Raw genomic sequence first — 16793 nt, 5'->3', positions numbered from 1 at the left:
ATGGCTAGATGCACAAGTAGGAGAGGATAAAATTTTATGTCAGGGCTGTACCCTTTCTCTATACCTAATCAAGCAAATAATAGAAGCAGCTGAACTAAGTGAAGCAAAATGTACCTTTAGGTTCTGAGGAAAACTCATCAACAACCTGCATTATACAGATAAGACAACCTCGTTTGCATAAAATGAAGAGGATTTTAAATACTTGCTGCAGAAGATCAAAGACTATCACCTAATCCAATATGGATTATAACCCAATATGTATTATATCTCAATATCACACAAACAAGAATCCTCATCATTGGACCTATAAGCAATATCATGATTTATGGAAAAGATAAGTGAGCAACTTAATTTTACTTGGATCCACAATCAACTCCTATGGTAATAGCAGTCAGAAAATAAAAGGATATGATGCCTTGAGGAAATCCGCTGTCAAGGACCTCACCAAAGTGCTTAAAGAGCAAAGATGTCAGTAAAAAGATCAAAACATACCTGAACAAAGCCATATCTTTTCAATTACTTCCTATGCATCTGAAAGTTGGACAATAAACAAGACTGAGCGAAGAAGCATCTATGTCTTTGAATTGTGGCGTACTGAATATCCCATGGACTGCCAAAAGAACAAACAAGTCTGTCCTAGAGTAAATGTAGCTAATATGTTCTTTAGAGGCAAGGATTCTGAAATGTCATTTCACATCCTTTGGGCATGTTGTCAGGAAGAGCCAGTACTTGTAAAATCATATGCAGGAAAAGTTGAAAAATGAGGAAGACCTTCAGCAAGATGGATTGACCCAGTGACTTTAACAATGGGCTGGGTCTTGTCCGAAACTATGAGGATGGTGCAGGATAAGGCAGTGTTCAGATTTGCTGTTCCATGGGAGTTGTCGTCAGCTTGATAGCCCCTCAAAACAGTGAGAGAGAGAGAGAGAGAGAGAGAGAGTGTGTGTGTGTGTGTGTGTGTGTGTGAAGGAGAATACCACCTCACAGGACCAGTAAGAGTTGTGAAATTCACGAGGAGAATGTCAAGCTTTCAGGTATAATTTATTTTAGGAGTGAATGAGTCTTGGCTCTCTTTAGCATCACTTACAATGATGAAATTCAAGAAGAGAATGGCAAGAAAGACATTCTACTTCATGTCAGCGGAAAGCATAACCTTTTCCATCTAAAACAGACAAGTTTCTCAGGAAGTGCTACATCTAAGCCAGTTCCCAAAGCTACCACTCTGGTGCTCTGTAACGGAGGACAGATGGAATAAGATAAACAGGAACAGTTTGATAGCAATTTCTTATTCTAGACACTCTGCACTGATGCTTCTAATCATACAATACGTATGTTAATTTAACAGGTGTTTATTGAACAAATTATACACATATGAAAATGCACAAAACGGTGCTTAGCAGGTATGAGCAGAACTTTGAAAATCAAGTATGTAGTTAATAAAGCTTCTTTTTTTTTATTAATTGCCATAGAATTGTTTTGGGTTTTCAGTGACCCCATGTAAGGTTCTCAATGGCTGGTTTGGGGGAAGTAGAATCTTAGAAGAGGTTGCAGGTTTTCTGGAGGTAAGTCTTACCAATTGCAAACTCACACTCATTCCTGTTATGTCAGGGCTGATTGGAAGCTGACTCCCCAGGGGGCTTTCAGAAGGCTACAAACTGCAGGGAAGAAATTGCTCATCTTTCATCCACGGAGTCGCTGGTGGATTTGAGCAGCCATGGAGGCATGCTTTGGGGATAGTAGAGTCACTACCTATAGATCACGCAGCCATAACTCCCTCTTCCAATGGTGGCCCAGTTAATTCTGCCTCAGGAGAGGCCCTGGGTGTCACGGCAGATGCATGCATTTAGTTTTCATTGGGTGACATTCTGGAAACAGATCACCAGACCTTTCTTCTGATGCATCTCTGGATAACCTCGAACCACTAACCTTTCAATCAACAACCAAATGCATTAATTGCTTGAACCACTCAGAGACTCCTAACCACATTATAGGTGTTCAGCTGGAGCTGCCTAGGAAAAAGAGAGCAAAATTAAAGGACAACTGTAACTCTTGGACCTTGTCTGAATCAGAGAGTGTGGCAAGAACTCCAGCCAGAAATGCCTAAGTCCTAACTTTCAAGTGTAGGAAAACAAGGCCTCATATTCGTTGTCTGAAAATGACAGTAGTTAACTTTTCAGGTATCCTTGAAAGTGCCTGCAGTTCTGGAATTCTGTATCTGACTGCTGTGAGACGTGCCTTGTTCTCTTATGATGTACAATAAACTTGCCACAGTATCTAGAAAAACAAAATTGCTTTTGGGAATGGCTTAGTCCCCCTAGGTTAAATTTCTGAAATAACCCCATTCAAAATGAAAGACAAGGTATTGTTTCTTTCTATTTTAAGTAAAGCAAAACTTCATAGGGATACTGCTTGGAAATACTGATTTAAATATTATGTCTTTCAAAAACAATCTGCTGTAAAGTCATACATGCTAATAGCCTGCTGATGAAGGCACAGAAAATCCTGTCACTCCTTTTAAGGACAATGCTGACACAACCAGAGTGAACCCTGGAGGCAAACTAGATTCTCTTGTCAACCATGAAAACGTGAGACTCCTCATGCAGGGAGAGGTGAATAGGCCCCACCTTATCTCTCAGGGTTTGGGGAGGGAGTGTCCTAGTGTGACCACAAGTCCTTGCAGGGTGGGGACACAGCTTTAAAAATCACATCTGGGATGACAATTCCCGTGAGAAAGTCTCTGCAATGATTATATCTTAGAACAATTTTCCAAAAACTAGTTAAAGGAAAAGCTCTCTGATTTCTCCATTTCCTCACTAGTATTTTGGAATTGACTTTTCCTCATTTGTTCCAGATGCCCAAACCCTATGATCGATTTTCATGACGTGCTACTAAATTAACCTCTCATTTGGGGCAGCCACTTTCTATGACTCAGAGATTGGGGGGGAAAGCACATCCAAACCAGACCAAACCAGCGTCTGTGGAGATATGAAGGGCAGGATTTAGCTTCCACCATTGGCCCATCTGCCTCCAGGACTGACTCTTATCTGATCATTTCCATGGCAACTGCTGTGGGATTAGAATAGGATGAAGGTTTAGGAATTCAGTCAGAGACTGAGGATTATTTAACTACACACTTGAGTTGCCATGGAAACGCAAATTTACAAATCAGGCAGGATTTCTGTAGCTCTCAATAGCACAGTATATTCTTAGGGCTGCTTCAAATTCCCCAATTCCATCTACTCTCCTATCAAAGGGGAAATAATGCACTAGATAGAATTTAATTATTTCACAAATACTCTCACTTTTGTGGAGAAATTATGGATAGACTAAGATCAAGGCCAAATTAGTTGCTCTTAAAATCTTTTCCTCAGCTATCTTAAAAAAAAAAAAGAAATCTTGTTTCAAGAAAGAGAATTCTAGATATGACAGCAAACATACTTAAATAAGAACAGTTAAGTACTATGGAAAGTCCAAACCAAAATTATGCAAATGTGTATTTTACACGCACACACACATGCACACCCCCCATATATGTGTGCAAGTGCAAACACATACATATATGTTGTTGTTACATCCTCTTGAGTTGGAAGCAACCCACAGCTGATTCTTCAGTGGATTTTAGAACACTTTATGATTTAAAATCGGCAAGGATGTGGGTTAGAGTTGAATCTTTTCTCCATATCTATCTAATCTGTATGCTGAGTAAATCATTCAAGAAGTTGGACTCTACGAAGAGGAGGATTGTGGCACCATGAACAGAAGAAGATTCATCAACAGCCTCCATTATGCAAATGACACAAACTTGCTTGCTGAAAGTGAGAAGGACCTGGATGCTTACCCCAGAAAATCAAGGACTATAGCCTTCAATATGAATTACATGTCAACATCAAGAAAAAAAAGGCCCTTACCACTGGGTTAATAGGCAGCACTGACATTGTCAATGATATCATCTAAGTTGGACCCACAAGCAGTCAGGAGAGAAAGAGACATATTGATTTAGGCAAGCCCATTGTCAGAGAACTCTCTAAAATATTGAAGAGCAATGATGTCAGTTTGAAGATTAAGGTGTACTCAAGTCAGTCTATGATCCTTTCAGTCACTTGCTATGCATTTGTGAGATGGACATTGATTGAATAAGGATAACAAAAGAAGAATTGATATCTTTAAGTCATAGTATTGGAGAAAAACACTGACTATCCCATGGACAACCAAAAGAATGAGCATGCATGTCTTGGAAAAAGTGCAGCCAGAGTGTATCTCATACTTTGGCCATGTTGCTAAGAAAGGTCACTCGTTGAAAAGGAACATCATGCTTGGAAAAGTAAAGGCCTAGTGAAAGAAAGGAAAACTTTCAACGAGATGGATTAAGACTGCGATGCAGCTATGGGCTCAGGTGTATTAGGAATGATAAGGATGGCTCAGGCAGAATAGGATTCAGACATGTGGATCACAGGGTTAAGAGTCACACTCTACTCAATTCACTTTGACTTGTCCTAACAATAACAACAAAAAATACATGCGGGGTTGTTCATCTTTTTCCTGCAGAGCAGCTGATGGGTTTGAATCATGTACCTTTAAATTGGCAGTGCAATTCCAAACCACTAAGCCACTAGGACATGCCTTTACAATTACTTGCTATGTGTCAGAGAGCTGGACAATGACTAGGGATGATAGAAGGAGAATTGATGCCTTTGAGCTGTGGTGTTGGAGAAGAGTATTGAATATATCATAGACTGCCAGGAGAGCAAACAGGTTCATCCTAGAGAGGGTGAGACCAGGCTGCTCTTTGGAGGCAAGGATTTTGAAGCTCGTCTGACATACTTTGGACATGATGCAAGGAGGCACCAGTCCTTGAAGAGGGATGTCATGCTTGGGAGGGTAGAAGGACAGCACAGGAGAGGAAAACCCTTGATGAAATGGATTGATTTGGTTGACTGGGGTAATGGGGGTAGGTGTATTGGAGACAATAAGCTTGGCACAGGATAAAGTAGGGTTTAGGGCTGTTGTACTTAGGATCGCAGGTGACTCAACAGCATATGACCTCAACAACAAGGAGCCACCAGGACGTGTGTGTATGTGTTTAAGTGTGTGTGTGTAAAACAGTTTACAGAGACTGTAAGGAACACAGAAGGAGACTGCCCATCTTCCTCTCAAAGAGCTGCTGGTGGACTAGAGCTGCCTACATTTCTTTGACTATACAAAGGTTTTTGTGTAGATCACAACAAACTGTGGCTAACTCTGAGAATGGAAATCTCGTAACATTTGTGCTTATGCAAAACCTATAATTGGATCAGGAGGCAGTCATCAGAATAGAGCAAGGGAACACTGCATGGTTCAAAATTGGAAGGGTGTACACCAGAGATGTGTCCTATCTCCATACCTTTTCAATCTATAGGCAGAACAGATTAACTGGGCTGGGCTCTATGAGGAGAAATGTGGCATTAGGATTGGAGGAAGACTCATCAACAATCTGCATTATGCAGATGAAACAACTTTGCTTGCTGAAACTGAGGAGGACCTGAAGTGCTTGCTGCAGAAGGTCAAGGACTTTAGCCTTCAACATGGATTGAACCTCAACAAAAAAAAATCAAAGATTCTCATCACTGGGCCAATTGGTAGCATCGTGACTGATGGGGAAGAGATTGAGATTGTAAATAGCTTTAGTTTGCTTGGTTTCACAATCAACACTCTTGGCACCAGCAGCCAGGAAATTAAAAGACATTGAGTTGGGAAAGTCAGCTGTCAGAGACTTCTCCAGAGTACTGAAGAGTAGTGATGTCAGTCTGGAGACTAAGGTGCGCCTGATATAGGCCATGGTCTTTGAGATCACCTGCTATGCATCAAAGAGCTGGACAATGACAAGGGATAATAGAAGGAGAATTGATGCCTTTGAGCTGTGGTGTTGGAGAAGAGTATTGAATATATCATGGACTGCTAAGAGAACAAACAGGTTCACTCTATAGAGGGTTAAAACAAATCAGGCTGATCCTTGGAGACAAGGATTCTGAAGCTTCATCTGACATACTTTGGACATGTTACAAGGAGGGATCAGTCCTTGGAGAGGGAAACCATGCTTGGGAGGATGGAGGGACAGTGTAGGAGAAGAAGACCTTCGATGATATGGATTGATTCAGTCACTAGGGTAGTGGGAGTAGGTGTTCAAAAACAATAAGATTGGCACAGGATAGAGCAAGGTTTAGGGCTGTTGCACACAGGGTTGCTATGAGTCACGGGCGACTTGATGACACATAACAACACAACAACAAACTTTGTGTTGGCAGTGCAACACCTTACCCACCACACCACTAGAGTTTCTATGTACTTAATATTTAGTTGATTTCAGGGCACAAAATAAAGGCCTAGTGATCTGTCTCTATAAATACTCTTAACATTTTATGCCAGTTTAGGCTCATGGTGGGTGACTCTCTTTCAGATTTCAAAGACGGTGAGTTTTAATGGGAGGAGACAGCCTGATCTTTCTTCTGTGAAGTGCCTGGTGGTTTGACTTGCTGAGCTTTCTTGGCTCATGTTAACAATATGTCACCAGGATTCCTTTCCATTAAGATTGTGTCCTAGAAAACTGTGGAACGTTCCACTCTCTAACATGTGGGTTGCAATGAGTTGTAGTGGACTTAGTGATAATGGGTTTTGGTTTAATTCCAGGACATTAACTTTGGCCACTATTTAGAACTCACAAACCACCTTCTCTGACAGTAATTGATTTCACCACCCGTCTCTGTGGTGGGAAGGGCAGGAGTCAAGCCTTTTCTTTGCAGATGGGAAAGTGTGGTTTGGTGTGGACACAAGGCTTGTCCAAGGCCAGGCACTCATGGTGCTCTGTGATTGTTTTCCCCAGCACTTTGGCCTGTTAATGGGACAACCCATGAGGACTAACTTTATTAAACTCCTTAAGAAAGAGAAGTCATCAGAAATGTATCTATTTTTCTCTTCTCACTTCACTTTTCTCCTCATAATCCTTCATCTTCATGGAGGAGTGAAGGGTTGCATGTGCTCTTCAGAGTGTTAAGACCTGTGTTCACTCTTGTCTCCAACTTATGAAGCAATGTGGATGTAAGGTAAACCCTATAAACACTCCAGAATTTCCATACTCAGCTAAACTGGCTGAGCTCTTATCAAATTTGCTTTTCTAGTTTCTTCCCATAATGAAAGCAAACTGACTGATTCCTTTATTCTTTTTAGCCATGCTTGCAGATCTAGATGTCTGTTATTCAGGTGGTGGTTTTCCCCTTCAATTAAGCATTGTGAATTATTAGCGTTTTCCGTCAGCCTATGTATATCACGCATTTCAGATTGTTTGTGTAAGGGTATAAAATAATGAACTGCTCCTTCCTACTCTTAGCTGAATCTCCTCCACGGGCCTAGTGGTAAGAAACTGTTTTGCAAACTCAAAGGCACATGCTTCAAATCCACCAGCTGCTCCCTGAGAGAAGGATGGTCACTTTCCTCCCACACAAGTTTGTTGTTGTACTAGCAAGTCAAAAAGGACTCATAGCTGACCTTCAAGGGGGTTTTCAGAGGCAGTAAATTGCACGAGAGGAGATTTCCCATCCTTTTCCTCACAGCTGCCCAAGTTTACCGTGATAGTAAATGCTGTTCTAAGTTTAGGACAATCATAAAATTTGCAATGTAAAGTTTATTAACTTGACTGAATAGTTAGTTGTGAAGTTATCATTCAAGGAATGAAGACTTTGCAATCAAGTAAGTCACCCTGACATAAAAACCATGATAAATTATTTAAATAATGCACCTTCCTCTGGAAACCCACTGGAGGGTCAATAATGAGCTGGTTTGGTCTCAATAGCACACATCAACTACAACAATATCTTTTAGTGTGTCTTCACACCAGTTTTTCTGTCTATCTGTGGACATGAACTGTGAAGGAATTTATAGTAATAAATATGGTTGTTGTTGTTAAGTGCTATCAAGTTATAGTCAATTCATAGTGACCCTGTGAATGAAAGACCTGAACACTTGTATAATTTTCATCGTTTCTCCAAGTTCATAGAGTTTCCAGAGGCAAGCTATTTTGGAAGTGGTTGCCACTCCTGCTTCCAAGCTTATTTTAATGGGATAGTTCTACCAAACACTGTCCACCATGAATAATTATCACATTTGACATATCAGTGTCACAGTGTTCCGCATCACAGCAACCGTGAGTTACCAGTTACCTCTCAATAGCTAATAAACATTGCACCTTATGTCTCACCTGAAACAGAGATCAGACCTTTGTAGAATCCCGCTGCTCCAGACCACTTCCCCACCTGGAAGCCAAGTGTTCACAGTTTTGTATATAGTGGCTGATATTTAAAAATTGGAAGGTGTGACACTTCTAGTTCAACAAGACAACTGCCAGCTTTGGCTGAGGAGCAGCTGCCCAGCGCGGGCTGAGTGTGCTCATCACCCTGTAACTGTAGTACTCAGCTAGATACTTGTCTTCCTGTAAAGGATTCTCAGTTAAAACCTGGGTCTAGACCAACACTTTCCCAGTCTTGTGAAGAAAATGTATGTTCAGAAACTGTAAGCATTACTCCTGTCCCTCCAATGACTCCCTGCTTGTCATTGTTAGAGCTGAGCATCAGACCTGCACACTGAGAATTTAAGAAAGAGCTTAAGCTAGAGAGCATTTTCTCTTCATCTATGTAATTTCTACATCACTTGATGATAATGAAGTATTAAGACTCCAGCCTAGCAAGTACTACAAGTTTGACTCTGGATAGATAGAATCTAACTTTCATATCTGAGCCCATGAAAGCAAGGTCCTTTCCAGTAAAGTGCTAAGACCTGCAATGGTTTGATACTGAAAGAATAAGAATACTCAGCTTTAAGCATGCTTATATATGGATGTTTCTATACTATGGACTGTCTCTTTTTAAGAAATAGAAATCATATCCTATTTAGTATTAGCAGGAAACTATTGATGAGGTCTGTAGGGAGTTGCATATTAGCTTATAGTTTACAGCCTCCTAAAAAGCCACCAAAGGGTCAAACATGAGAGAGTTCAGAATTTGTCACAATGAATTGAATTAGTATCAACAGCATTTGCAAGAGATTTGAATATTTTTACACTGCTATCCCTTTTAATTTATTCTTTCTATGTCCACTTCCATGCTTCTTTCAACACACATAAATACTGAAAAACTTCACTACTTATACCTCACTCCCCTACCCTGCAGTCATTCTCACCAATTGCTGAAGTAGATGTGGAAACATGAGTGGAAACTTTAAATTACATTCCTCAAGGTTAGGCAGAAACACAAGAAGAGAACTAAGTTCAAGTCATAGAATCATAAAGAACATGAAATAACAGTATCTTTTCTGGGACGGTTCAGTAATAGATCACCTGCATATTGATTATGTCTCTACTGTTAGGTTTGGAGGCCCAGTTATCAAGAAGGAAAATGACAGAAAGTAGAAGGGACAGAATAGCTTCTGGTTAGGTTGATGGATTACTAAGTACAAACTTTAGAACCAGAAAGCGTTGGAGCATATATGTTCAGGGCTGTGAACAGAACAGAAGTAGAATTTGTTCTAGACAGGAGAACTTTTAAATGTCTGCAAAATTTCTCATCCACTGAGGACAGAATTGAGCATAGAAGGAGCACTATTTTGTAGAGCAAGTTCACAACATTTTTCTACAACCAAAATTACAGGGATTTTAACACATGAATCAACCCACCAACCAACCAATCAACCAAACAAAATAGTTGTCAATGAATCAGCTGTGACTCATGGTAACCCGATGCATGTATGATTAGAACTACACTTCATAGGATTTTAATGGCTAGTTTTTCTGAGTAGGTAATTGGACTTTTCTGCCTAGATGTTCCATTCTGTTAATAGCCTCACCTATTCTGCATCATGTTGAATTCTTTAACCTATTAGCACTTCCTACTAATTATTCTACACCAGTGCACAAAGACAGATGCTCAAGAGTGTTCTCTGTAGTATTGTTTGTGAGAGTAAAACATGTAAACAAAAACCATCCACATCTGTAGACAACATAAATATCTCTTAACACAGAATTGTTTGCACAAAGGTAGTAGAATACTCAAGGAATACCATGTTGCTGTTGGATACATGTTTTTGATATGTATGTGTAAACATGAAAAAAAATCTCCAAAATACAGCCCCAGATGGGACAAACAAGATGCAGGCAGAATGTGGTCCAATTTGTATGAAAACACAGGCAACATATGGCTATGACTATGAATGTGAAAATACACTCTGAAAGGATCCTGGGAAACTACTTAACAGCTGCATCTGCAGAGGCAGGCAGTGGCGTTTGTTTCTCATTCACTACTAACTATTGTTTCTGTACAGTGAATATTTATTTCTTATTTGTGAATATTAGTTTATTATCAGAAGTGGGAGAGACGTAATCGGGACAGCAGGCCAACAAAAAACTGGGGAAAGAAATAAGTCAAGAAAAAGAACATTTCTTCATGTGTCTGTTGGCCATCTAAATGACTTCCTCTGTGAAAGTCCTTTCATGTCCTTTGTCTTTTGCCCATTTTATAATGGAACTATTTTTCTTGTAGTATTCTGTAATTTTTAATGAGATCTTTATTTATGAAATGGTATTGTCAAATGTTTTTCCCAGTCAGTAGGTTTTCTATTTACCATATTGGAAAGAAAAGTTTTTGATGCACACAAGGATTTAATCCACTCATCAATTTCATCCTCTTCTGATTAAGAAATTGTGGCATGTCCACATGTGGGAATACTACATAGCACTTAGGAGCAACAATTCGAAAAATACTATGTTACTTGAGAGAGACTAGAGAGCATTTTGCTGATTGAACTGACTCAGTCTCATTCGGACAAATATTGCCCAAGACCATTACTGTAAAATAGAAGGATAACTAGTAAAATGTGTATTAGGGTCCAAGGGGGGAAGGAGTGGGAGCAGAGGGGTGAGAGTGGGCATGGGGGAAGTGACAGGGTTGCATAATTTGGTGGGTGGAAAGAGAGTAGGAAATTGGAAAGATCCAGCAGGGACCTGAAAAGGTGAAGTAATAGTGGGCATAGTTCAATGATGATTAACTTTATAAAACACAATGTAAGAAACAAAACGTGAATGTAGGAAAGTGTGAAACACAATGTATATGAAATTTGTATTCAAATCAATATAAAAAAACATTTTTAAGAAGTGGAAATAAAGAAGGAACGACAGGGAGAGGGAGAAGAACTGCTTTATGCTACCCTTGTGAAATCCTTTTTTGTTGTTCTTGAGTACCACTGAGTCTGAACTGACATCCTCCAGATGGTTTTCAAAGACATTAAATCCCAAAGGAGAAGACTGATTATATTTCTACTGCACAGCAGCTGGTGGATTTGAACCACATACCTTTGTGTTGGCAGCACAATTCCTTACTACTAACTCACCAGAGCTCCCTAAGTCTACTTAATGCTGCTATTGTTAAGTACCACTGAGTTGACTACAACTCATAGTGACCCTATAAACAACAGCGCTGAACCTTGCTCTATCCTGAGCCAATCTCACCTTCTTGGACACACTTGACCCTCTTGCCCTAGTCACTGTGTCAAGCCATCTCATCCTAGGTCTTCCTCTTTTGGACTTCTATCCTTCCAAGCATAATGTCTTTCTCCAAGGAATGGCAGGTCCTGACAACATGCCCAAAGTCTGTGAGATGAAGTTTCAAACTCCTTGCTTCCAAGGAGCAACTTGGTTTCCCTTCTCCAAGACAGACTTGTTTGTTCTCTTAGTAGTCCATGGTATGTTCAGTACTCTTGTCTATCACCACAACTCACCACAACTCAAAGTCATGAATTCTTCTTCTATCATCCTTTGTCATTATCTAGCTTTCAGACACATAGCAAGCAATTGAGAAGATCATAGCTTAGATCAGACTCACCTTAATCATTAGACTGACGTTATTACTTTTGAGCACTCTGGAGAGGTCTGTGACAGCAGATTTTCACAGTGCAACTTTTTGGTTCCTACTGGTGCCAAGGGTGTTGATTGTAGATCTGAGTAAGATGAAATCATTAACAACTTTAATATTTTCTCCATTTATCTGGAAGCAGGAGTGGCATTCACTTCCAAAATAATAGCTTGCTTCCGGACACTCTAGGAACTTAGAGAAACGATGAAAGTTATACAAGTATTCAGGTCTTTCATTCATAGAGTCGCTATGAGTCATTTACTACTCAAAGGTATTTAACAACAACAAAAACAACATTATAATGTTGTCTATTGCCTTGGTTGTGAGGATTTTTGTTTTCTTAATGCTAAGATGCAATCTTTTTAAAGACTGTAGTCTTGGACTTTTTAAGACCCTATAATGGATTTCTCTTAGACGTAAATCCATTATGGGATCTTAAAAAAAAAAAAATAACAGTTTTATTGACATAATTTACATACCATGACACTCACTCATCTGAGGTATCTATACAGCTTAACCATGCAACCATTACTTTAATCTAATTTTAGAACCTTTTTTCACCCCAGGAAATAACCTTCCACCCATCCATTGTCCACCCCTCCCAGCCCTTTGCCCTAGGCAACCACTAATTTTCATTCTCTCTACAGATTTGATCCTGCATTTCGTATAAATATAATCCAATGATTTCAGACCTTTTGTGACTGGCTTTTTTCATCCAGTATAATGTTTTCAATGTTGTACTATGTATGAGGGCATCAATGCTTAATTTATTTTTCCCCATTTGAAAAAAAAAGTCATATAACAGAAAATTAACAATTTTAAAATGTTTTAATAGAGATATAATTCTTTTGTCAGATGTTTTATTTGCAAATATGTCCTCCCAGTTCTTTGCATTTCATTTCTGGCATTGCTTGAAAGAATTTTAATAAAGTACAATTAATCCATTTGTTTCTTTTAACTTTGGTCCTTTGGGGTCATAACTAAGAAACTATTTTAAACTAAGGTCATGAGGTTTTACACCTGTGTTTTCATCAAAGCCTTTTTTATTTTTTTAACTCATACATATATGTTTATGACCCATGTATATTTACTTTGTATTTATCTTGAGATAGGAATCTAACTTCCTTCCTTTGCATACACATATCCAAGTTTTCTAGAACTTTTCTTTGCCACATTTGATTATCTTTGCACTCTTGCTTAAAGCTAATTGACCATAAATGTTAGGGTTTACTTCCAGACTCATAATCTTGTTTACCTACAAGTCTATGCTTATTCTATCACCATATTCTTTTGATTATTTTAGATTTGTACTTTTTCTGACCAGAAAGTATAAGCTTTCCAACCTTAATCTTTGTTTTACATATTTATTAGCCTATTCTGGATCCCTTGGAATTTCCATATGAATTTTAGAATCACGTAGTCTATATCTGTAGAATGGACAGATGGGATATTTATAGACATTGCTAAACTTGTGATGTACATGAAAACATTATTTACAACCTTAGAAACACACTGTAAAGTCAGCTATGGGTAGATTTTAACTCAATAGCAATGAAAGAGATCAGGTTAAAATGTCTTTGTGTATCTAGAAGACTTTCTTTAATGCTTTAAACAGAAAAATCTATACTATATACTGTACATTGGATGATCTTCAGCAGAATCTTGCTTGCATATGAAATCAATGACACTGTTCTGTAGTTTCCACACTCAGTTGGGTCACCTTTCTTTGGAATGGAAACAAATATAGATCTCTTCCAGTCAGTTGGCCAAGTGGTTGTTCTCCAGATTTCTTGGCACAACTTGGTGAGCACATCCAGGGCAACATCTGTTATCTGAAATACTTCAATTGGTATACCATCTATTCCTGGGGCCTTATTTTTTGCTATTTCCTTCAAAGCAGCTTGAATTTCTTCCTTCATCACCATAGGCTCTTGCTCATATGTTATTTCTTTAAATTCCTCTGTATCTGCCAATTCCTTTCTATATAATGACTCAGTATATTCCTTCCATCTTCTTTTAATACTTCCTGGATCATTTAATATTCTCCCCAAAGCATCCTTGATTACAGCAACTCTAGGTTTGAATCTGTTCTTCAGTTCCTTGAGCTTAAGAAATGCTGAGCGAGTTCGGCCCTTTTGATTTTCTGACTCTAGCTCCTCGCACATTTCATTGTAGTATTTTGCTTTGTCATTCCGAGCAGCCTTTTGGAATCTTCTGTTCAGCTCTTTAGTATCTTGAATTCTTCCTTGTGCTTTGGCTTCTCTACGCTCCAGTGCAATCTTCAGAGTCTCTTCTACATCCATTTTGGTCTTTTCTTCCTCTTCTGTCTTTGTAATGACCTTTTACACTCTTCCTGAATGATATCTTTGACATCCTCCCACAACTCATCTGGTCTTCGCTCATTAGTGGAAGATCTGAAGATCATCCAAAAACGATTAGAACAGCACATCAGCAGAGAACTGCTGGAAGGCCAGGCTGGGTTTAGAAGGGGTCATGGTACTAGGGATATTGTTGCTAATGTTAGATGGATCTTGGCTGAAAGCAGAGAATACCAGAAGAATGTCTATCTGTGTTTCATTGATTATGCAAAGGCATTTGACTGTGTGGATCATAACAAACTGTGGCTGACTCTGAGAAGAATGGGAATCCCAGAACATTTAATTGTGCTAATACGAAACCTATACTTGCATCAAGAGGCAGTCGTCAGAACAGAGCAGGGTAACACTGCATGGTTCAAAATTGGGAAGGGAAGGGTGTACGCCAAGGATGCATCCTGTCTCCATACCTTTTCAACATGTATGCAGAGCAGATTATCTGAGAGGCTGGGCTCTATGAGGAGAATTGTGGCATCAGGATTGGTGGAAGATCTATTAACAATCTGCGTTATGCAGATGACACAACCCTGCTTGCTGAAACTGAGGAGGACCTCATGCACTTGCTGCGAAGGGTCAAGGACTGCAGCCTTCAGTATGGACTGAGGCTCAATGTCAAGAAGACAAAGATTCTCACCACTGGACCAATTGGTAGAGTCAGGATGGATGATGAAGAGATTGAGATTGTTCACAGCTTCAGTTTGCTCGGCCCCACAGTCAACACTCTTGGCACCAGCAGTCAGGAAATCAAAAAGCGTATCGCGATGGGAAAGTCTGCTGTTAGGAACCTCTCAGAGGTACTCAGGAGCAACAGTGTCTCTCTGGAGACTAAGGTGCGCCTGATACAGGCCATGGTCTTTGCAATCGCTTGTTATGTATCAGAGAGTTGGACAATGACTAGGGAGGACAGAAGGAAAGTGGATGCTTTTGAGCTGTGGTGCTGGAGAAGGGTACTGAATGTACCCTGGACTGCCAGAAAAACAAACAGATTTATCTTGGAGAGGATTAAACCAAGCTACTCCTTGGAGGCAAGGATTCTGGGGCTTCGTCTGACATACTTTGGACATGTTGCCAGGAGGGACGGGTCCTTGGAGAGGGACATCATGCTTGGGAGGGTTGAGGGACAATGCAGGAGGGGAAGACCCTCTATGAGATGGATTGATTCGGTGACTGGGGTAATCGGGATGGGTGTGTCAGAGGCGGTGTGGTTGGCACAGGATAGAGCAGGGCTTAGGGCTGTTGTGCATAGGGTCGCTATGAGTCGGAAATGACTCGAGGGCACATAACAACAACAACAACAACATACTGTACATTGAGATAAACATTTCATTTGTCAATGTTAGGTATGAACCTGACTTAACTGTTCTGACATGCACACAAATTTGATTTAAAGACAGACTCATGAACAGAGCTTGTTTATAACTCAGGGACTGCCTGTTCAAAAAAAAAAAAAAAACCACAACAAAACAACCTGCTAAATCCAGAATCCGTGTAAAATAGAAAGCTATCAGAGAAGGAAAATTTAAATCTTTTTCTAATAGAGAGTGATAGAAAATGGTAAAACCACAATGGAAAACGTGAGAGATCTGGGAAAAGAAAATAATTCTACTGAGTTTTCCTTGTTCTAGATTTCACTGTTCATAAATAGAAAGATTTGCTACAAGAGTAACAAGTCCCAAAGTGACTAGTCAGGAGTTAACATGGCTCTCTCTGCTAGCTCATGATGTTGCAAGTGTTGGTGAATCCCAAATCAGGGGGTCGGGTGGTATGCTGAAGACTATTAAAGGTTTATGTCTCAAGAACTTAAAATCAGGCAAAAAGAACTGCATGGGGTTAAGAGAGAGAGCACAAACTTGGCCCAGACATTTGCTGATACATTAAACAGCCACATCTCCCCAAAACTCCTCTTTCAACTGCTTGACTGACAACATCAGATCACATTATGGATAATAATTATATTACATTACATTATGAAAGAGTAGTTAGTCCAGTATCTGTCAAATCACTGAGAATCATCATCTAGACATATTGACAGATTACATTAATCTATGCAACACACTATTATTCCCTCTGATCTCAATACTCGTGAATGTAGGAATATTAAGTTCAAGAAGAGGGCCAGTTTAGGTCTTCCATGGAAATTGCAGCCTGCAATACAAGACTTGCTTCTGCAAGAAGACACTTAAGAATGGGAGTGACACTTAGACTTGAAGAGTTTTGTTTCTTTTAGAAGTCACGAGTGCTTGTAAAAACCATCTAATTCCAGGAAGGCAGGGCAGAGGGAATTTATTACAGTTGTTTAACTTAACAGTCATCAACAAGAGCTCTGAACCCTGAAGTCCTTGTATTTTTGCACAGTCCCGTGAAGCAGTCTGAAAGAACAGAAATAGCTATAGATCAAGAAACGTTTTTGGTGAAGCTCCATTCTCATAAACAGAATAAAATGGGTGCCATGGCTGAGGTGGAGGCTGAGAATGACTTTTAGGTGCTGTGT

The sequence above is a fragment of the Elephantulus edwardii genome, unplaced genomic scaffold (genome assembly GCF_000299155.1).
Source record: "Elephantulus edwardii isolate Elephantulus edwardi_28Jun2011 unplaced genomic scaffold, EleEdw1.0 scaffold00041, whole genome shotgun sequence".
In the NCBI taxonomy this organism is placed as follows: domain Eukaryota; kingdom Metazoa; phylum Chordata; class Mammalia; order Macroscelidea; family Macroscelididae; genus Elephantulus; species Elephantulus edwardii.
The sequence above is the reverse complement of the archived record's forward strand: the minus strand, read 5'-3'. Positions refer to the sequence as shown.